Source organism: Meles meles, chromosome 13 (assembly GCF_922984935.1).
Source record: "Meles meles chromosome 13, mMelMel3.1 paternal haplotype, whole genome shotgun sequence".
NCBI classification, from domain to species: Eukaryota; Metazoa; Chordata; class Mammalia; order Carnivora; family Mustelidae; genus Meles; species Meles meles.
The window spans coordinates 68,959,378-68,967,067 of record NC_060078.1 but is presented as its reverse complement, the minus strand read 5'-3'; the positions used below and the strand labels follow the sequence as shown (position 1 = coordinate 68,967,067).

The 7,690-nt window shown below is 49.4% G+C and overlaps 1 non-coding gene across 1 annotated transcript; it reads right to left on the bottom strand.

Annotated features, from left to right (window-relative positions):
• Window positions 1-7,201: 7,201 nt before the first annotated feature.
• Window positions 7,202-7,308, bottom strand: LOC123955844. The gene has a single exon (XR_006821389.1). It is a non-coding gene; the product is annotated as a U6 spliceosomal RNA (small nuclear RNA).
• Between the last annotated feature and the right edge of the window lie 382 nt (window positions 7,309-7,690).

The following is a 7,690-nucleotide window of genomic DNA, read 5'->3' as shown; positions in this document are numbered from 1 at the left end:
AGAACAGGTCCATGCTGTCACGGGTCTCATCCTTGAGAGGGGATAAACACACGATAAGCGGGGAATGACAGGAGGTAGAAAGTACTACCGAGGTAATGAACAAGAATGGGCTGTAACAGAGTAACTGGAAGGTTGGGAGAGACCTACTTTAGACACAGAGGTCAGGGAAGGGCCCCTCTGAGAGCTGAGAGCTGAAACCAAATAGAAGAACCAGAAGAAGCCAGACGTGTGGCCGGGTACAAGAAATGCATTCCGGGCAGGGGAAGCAGCAAGTGCAAAAGCCATGTTTCTGGAAGAGATCAGTCTGCTGGGTGGACAGACAGAAGGCCAGTGTGGGGCAGTCTTCGTGAGTGAAGTGGGCAGTGGTAGAAGTTGAGTGGGACAAAGAGTCAAGGAGCTCAGCAGGGGCCAGATCACGGGAGCCCTGGCCATGTGTCCATGCCGCCTGACCTCGATCCTGGGAATCCTTCCCCCATTACAAGGGGAGCTGGCAGTCTTCTCTCTCCCCACAGCAGGACCCAGCGTGAGGGCTTCCTTCTAGAACTCAACACATCTCCCTTTGCTCTTGTACAAAGACCCATGCTGCCCTCCTCTCCTGTCCTCAGCTGTACCCGGCAGGCCTCCCTGACTCCAAAACAAGTCTCCTGCATTCCTACTTCCAAGCTGTTATGATATTCCTTCCTTAAAATGCTATGTAATGTCCTCTGTACCTGACCTGTCCTCTGTACCTGAAGAATGGTCAGAGGCTTAAATCCCACCTTCTTTCTGACACCTCTAGGGACCACCCACACGATGGAGCCGCTGACCTCTTCTTAAATTTTTTAAGCTTCAGTGAACCGGCCTCATGGCACCTGTCACTATTTCACACATAATTCTCCTCTCTCAGGAAACTACAAGCTGGCAAGGAACAAGAATGACGTCATTCAATTGCTGCTCCTCATCTCCCACAGCTGGTACTCGGGAAATGGTTTGACTTAAGACAGAGGTAGTAGACTGGGAAACGTGCCAACATTGCCCTCTGCACCCAGGCTCACTGGAGGACAGGGATGGGTCCATGGCTTGCTCATCTCGGCCTCCCGGTCCGCTAACACAGGGCCTGGAGCTGGCCAGCACTCAGGGGATATTTATGAAATAAACCACAGGACTCGGCCTGGGGATTTTGGATTCGTGACTCGACATCTCTCAGCCTTGGTTTCCTTATCGCTAAGCCAGGGATGATGAATTCCTTCCACATCAGCTTGTTGTAAAGACCAGGTGAAACGTAAAAGGGAGAGTGGAGCCCTCACATATTATGAGGGGCTGAGTGGCTCCCTGGTCAACAGACTTGGGTCACTCCCGGGGGCACCACACCCAACAGAGAAGGATGTGAACCAGAGGTGGACCGATACATCCTGTTTCCTACCAAAGCAGGCCAGACCAAAAGCAAAGAAGGACAAGGTTGTGTTTCAAGGGAGAGCATCAGTGCTTTGCAAGATAAGGAACTTCTCACCCACCCTGTCTTGTATCAACTCTGCTTGCCTTCTGATTCCCTCTCTTGGCTCGTGGGGAGAGCAGAGGGGAGCTTGGGCAGACGGGTGTCATAATCATGTTCTTGGTCTCCAGGCTCCCCCTTATTTGCTTCTTGGGAGCTGGCAGGAATTGGGTTGCCCTCCAGAGGTCTGCTCTGGCTTCCCACACATTCCATACAACGAAAGAGAGTCTGCGGAGCAGCAGCAAAGGTCAGCGAGGCCATCGGATGTGCAGACAAGAGGTTTAGATCTGACCGAGCAGTGAGTGAGGCAGATCGGAGGGCCAACACCCCTCTCAGCCCCTGCACACCCAGCTAAGATTTCACGGGCAGACAGGGCTGAGTGGCATTCTGGCTCCCCGTGTATGAGCTGTGTGACCTTGGGCAAGTCTCCAAAGCCTTCAAGATTCACTTTCCTCCTAGTACCTACTTCAGAAGGCTTTGGTAAGACGGCATCTGGATAATGGTTAACAAAGAGCCTGGCCTGTGAAAGAGCTCAACCGATGTTAGCTATTGCCCTTATTATATCATCCAGGCATGGGTCTGAGTTCGAAAAGAGTCCTCCCAGACACTCCCCAAAAGGTCAAGAGCCACAGCCCCACAGGGCATGCTTCTGACGCACTTGGGGATCTCCTCTGTGGCTTGGGCCCCCTCCTGACACTCTCAGACACGTCTGAGCCTTGTGAGCTTTTGCGGGACAACACAGGCAGAACAAACTGGAAAGTGTCTACGCTGGCAAGGTCCCAGAACAAGATCATTCACAGAAGGACCACATGTCAAAATTCTCCTTTGGATTAGGAAGCGAGAGAGGTGGCAGAAGGCAGAGCTCTTGAACGTTCCTTTATCAAAGCCGTGGCAAGGCCGGTTTTGATAAAAACCAATCTAGTGGATCGGGAAGGAAGTTTCCCTCCCCACCCCCCGTGCAGGGAAGTGATGTGGTGTGGGTCACCTACCTGCCTTGCTCACCTCACCCATTTCTGAATTTCTCAAAGGCAGAGACAAGCCTATACATCTTTAGAGGGCCAACACCTGACAAAGGGCAGGCACGCAATAAATGCTTGCTTAATTCAACTGAGCAGAGAGAATCCTTTTTCTCTGTCCACAGGTGCAGAAAGCACCCAACCTGACCTAAGGAGGTAGCTTCCAGAGAGCTCCACCAGCGTTCCTGGGGCAGACACACATCCAGCCTGGTAACACAACTTCCCTGCACTATACTGGCATTTCAGTCTTGGGCTTTGGTTACCTGTGGACATCTGCCCCTCCACCTGGACATGTGAGCTTCTGAAGAGTAGAGACACTGTCTTCTGGTGCAGAGGGGGCACAAGCATTATTAGTATGATATGCCGGCTACTCTCCGTTTGCCCCTCCAAGTCCTCCCTCCATCCTTCTCTGCTCTATTCTGTGTCATGGGAGGCTGAACTCCACGAACTGCATCAACAAGGTTTCCTGGTAGCTGGCTTCCAGGTGGTTTCAGTCAATGGGAGGTGCTAACAGACAATCAGAAGTTGAAAGGAAAGGACAGGGTATTTATTTCCCCCAAAAACCTCCCTGATGGAGCACGGCTCGGCTAGTGGCTCTACTCCCCTATGCAAGCCCACGGCTTCTGTCGGGTGGCCCTCTCCTGCACTATTGCTCTCTCCATGTTCCATAACTGGTTCCATCCTTCCCTTGAGCCCTTCAGAGGCAGGTGTCATAATCATGTTCTTGGTCTCCAGGCTCCCCCTTATTTGCTTCTTGGGGGGCTGGCTGGAGTTGGGTTGCCCTCCAGAGGTCTGCTCTGGCTTCCCACACATTCCATACAACAAAAGAGAGTCTGCGGAGCAGCAGCAAAGGTCAGCGAGGCCATCGGATGTGCAGACAAGAGGTTTAGATCTGGCATTCTGCTGTTACTGACCCTGGGGCCCTTCATCATCCTTGTTGGTGCCCCTTTAACCCTGCCCACTGCTTTATAAACAGTCCCCTCATTGAATTCCTCTTCATGACTAGCCTGACTGTGACATCTGCTTCCTAAAGTTCAACAGATAGGCCTGGAAATCCGAGAGGAGTGAAGCTCTAGTCCTGGCAACTGGGACAAGTGACTACGGGCCTTTGGGGAGGCCCCGCCCCTTCTGGGTTTCAGTCTTTCCCTCTGTACGATGGAGGATGATTTGACTAAGTGTCTCTAAGTCCCCCTATATTCTCGCAGGATCCCTGGGACAGTACGGTACAGAGCTGGTGTAGGAAACTACTTGATGGAAAGTTGCCAAGGTGGGGAAGGGAGAGCGCGGATGGAGGAGGGCAGGGATATAGGGGAAGGTCTTTGAGATAGAGATTAAAGTCAATATGATGCTGTTCGTTGACAGAAAGGTGAACAGTCTGCAACAGAGGAAACTGGTTTCCTGTGACCTGGGTTTTGTGCTTTATGTGGCTGCAAGGCCAGTGAGGGACAGAGAGGCTTGGTTCAGGGGAAGTGTGTAGAAACAAGGCAGCTGATGTAGAAACATCCAGCATGGGATAAGAGCAAAGCGTCCTGAATTCAGGTCTCAACTGTGCCATTTCCCAGCTCTGCAACCATACTCGTTCCACCCTCTAAACCTCCCATCCCTTTCCTTAGAGTGAGGATTATAAGAACAACTTCCTCAAGCAACAGATGTGAGAGTGAGAAATGCATGTGTAGCATTTGTCGCCGTGCCTGGAACGCAGTGCTCAATAAACATCACCTATCCCAATAGACAGCACCTGTCCTGTGACCGATCAGCCAGACTGGGAAGCGGGTACCATCCAGTATGAGAACCAGCAAGGCCATAGAACACATTCACCCCAATAGCCAAGCTAGGAGACAGGAAACGAAACCCAAACTTTCTTAGGGGTTAAGTCAGAGGAAACAAGATAAGAGCTTGTAACCACCCCTACTCTCTTTCTAGGGACGATTTCCCAACTTTGATGCCATGAACTTGAATCTAAACAGAGCATGTCAGTTTCAGTAAGCTTAAGCAGCAGAGATTAGACTCCAAGACAGTGGAAGGCGCTGACATCTGCAGGACGGGGCAGACACGTGCGGGATGAGACTATCTAGTCCTGACCAGACAGTGACTGCTCCAGGTTCAAAGGCTGAAGAGACATATGAGCTGAAGAGTGCTGGGGGACACTAGAGCTCTGACCCAGCCAGAGGGCGAAGAGCTCTCAGATTCCTCGTTAACATGCCATGCACCCAGATGAAACACCAGCATTCAAGGACTTAAAGGAAATGTCGCCTTAATAAATGCACAGATGGGGAATCTCATAAGGAAGAAAAATAAGGGTTTTTTTAATTTAACTTTTTTTAATTTTAATTTTTTTATTTAAATAAAGAACCAAATACAAATTATACAACTGAAAATTATCACTGCTGAGGAGTGCCCGGGTGACTCAATTAGTTAACCGTCTGCCTTTGGCTCAGGTCATAATCCCAGGGTCCTGGGATCAAGCCCTGCATCAGACTCTGTGCTCAGCAGGGAGTCTACTTCTCCCTCTCCCTCTGCCCCTCCTCCCCAACTCATGCTCTGTCACTGGCTCTCGCTCTATCTCAAATAAATAAGCAAAACCTTAAAAAAAGAAAATTATCACTGCTGAAATGAAAGTTTCACTAGATACGCTTAACTTCAGATAGCAGAAGAGTCAGTAAACGAAAAGACAGACCTACAGAAATTATTAATCTGAAGAACAAAGAGACAAGAGATCGAAGAAAAGTAGAGCTTCAAAGATCAATAGGGAAAAATCATATGGCTTCACATATCCATAATTTCAGTGCTAAAAGAGAAGATAGTGAGATAGGGTTAAAAAAAAAAGTTAAGAAATAACAGAAAAGGGACACCCGGGTGGCTCAGTGGGTTAAGTCTCTGCCTTTGGCTCAGGTCATGATCTCAGGGTCCTGGGATTGAGCCCCATGTCAGGCTCTCTGCTTCTCCCTCTCTCTCTGCCTGCCTCTCTGCTGGCCTGTGATCTCTGTCTCTCTGTCAAATAAATAAATTTATTTTTTTTTAATTTAAATTTCTTCAAAATTTAAAATCTTCAAATTTAATTTAAAATTTAAAAATCTTCAAAAAAAAAAAAAGAAAGAATAGGAAAAAAAATCCAAATCTGATGAAAACATATCAACTTACAGAACCAAGGAGCACAAATAAAAATTCTAAAAACTGAAAAAGTGCGACCTGGTGCATGATAGTCTCATCTGCCTCTCTCCTGTCCTGGCCCTTCTCCCTCTTAACTAGTCTGGTTTGAACACTGGTCTAACATGAGATCTTCCCTGATTGAGAAGGCAGAGTCGAGGGGGAAGCATCCTTGAGTTGGTCACCAAAGAAAGAGGGGGCTCAGGAGGATCTAGAACCATGCACCCAGAAGGCACGAGTGTAGGAGGTGAAGTGTGACTACTCAGCCAATGTGTGGGTCCAGATTTGTGCCCTGGCCACACTCTGCAAAGCGGAACACAGAGTGAACTATATGGTGAGGAACAGCTCATTATTTTCTACCAAAATAACCCTCTCCTGGACAAACAGCCAGGATCTCCCTTTGCCTGTATCCATCTCTACTGAAATGTAGAGCCAGGTCTTCCCCACACTCTGAATCCTCACTCCCGAGATGAGAAGGACAACGTGCTGTATCTGCCCAGGGTTGCTCATGGCTTTAAAAGCAGGAATTCTCAGCATTTATGGCTGGAAGCTCTGTGAGATCTAGCAGCAAAGAGAAGACCCACAATCCTCCTCCCAAGAGGTATTTTTCAGATATGTTAGGAGATGCAATCCTGTTAGGAGATGTCAAGTTGAGCATCAAAGTTAAAGCATAACCAACTAGTTCAGGCCTTGTAGCTAAGCAGCCCAGAGGCTCAGTGCCAAAGCTTCCAGAGAAGAAGACTTCATACCTCCATGCCCTCCTGCTGCTGCCTGAGGCATCCAAAGCAAAGAGGAAGTGGGAGGGTAATGCTGAGGGTGAAGGTCAAGCTCACCTGTAAGACCAGAGAAGAGATCAGGTGAACCCAGGCAGCCGGCCAGGAGCTGCTCTAGAATTTCTGAATAGGAAGCACTCAGAGCAGCAGTCAGATGGAACCCGCCGCTGGGAACATGTCACTGCGCATCAAAGATGGGGAGGTTGATGGGACTAATCTATAAGGGCCACCTAATGCTGCATGCCCTCTTGGCACTGAATCCAGAGACTGTGGCCGAAAGGGGGAAAGCGGGGGGCTTTTCCCCAGAAGGTGTTAGAACTAGCTGCTCACAGTGGTGTTTCAGGCATTAGTAAGAGAGTCTGTGGGAGGACAGGGAACGTTCTTTCACTCTTCAACTCACACTACCTGTTGTACCCGCTGTCAAAGCAGGCCCTGGTTATGGGTTTAGCTTGGGGACAAGAGAGCGACATAATCAGATGACCTGACTGGGTCCTTGGCTCTGTGTGTCAGTCAGAGTTCTCCGAAGACACAGAACCAAGAAAACACGCTGTGTGTGGAGACAGAGAGATTGATTGATTGATGCCTCTGGTGGGCCCAGGAAGACTCAGCTCTGCAGGGAAGGCTGGCGGGCTGGAGGCCCAGGGACGAGCTGAGCCCATGGTCTGAGTCAGAAGGCAGACTTCTGTAGAAATTCCTCTTCTTTGGTCTTTTTGTACTTGGGAGGAGGCCAATCGTTTTTTGTTGGGTGGTTTTTTGTTTGTTTGTTTGTTTCTGTTTGTTTGTTGTTTTTTTTGTTTTTTATGGAACCCTTCACAAATCTGCGTATCATCCTTGCGCAGGGGCCGTGCTCATCTTCTCTGTATTGTTCCAATTTTAGTACATGTGCTGCCAAAGCGAGCACAAGGTGAGTCGTTTTTATTAAGGCCTTCAGCGGACAGGGTGCAGCCCAATCACATTGGAGGGAGGAGCTAATCTGCCTTACTCAGTATTTATTGATTCACGCGCTTATCTCATCAAAAACCTTCACAGCAACATTCAGAATCATGTTTCACCAAACACCTGGGTCCTACAGCCTAGCCAAGTTGACACAAAATTAACCATCACACCATCATTCCGACACGGGGCGCCTGCTCCGGGAAGGACCTGTGCAGGACGCAGATGAGCCTGAGGACAAGGTCAACCAGGGCCGACGGGGGATTGAGACTACCAGACGTGACTGTTCTCCTAGACAGTAGCCGTTGAAGTCACGGGCCTGTTTCCTTTCAGGGAGGCTAGACCAGAGC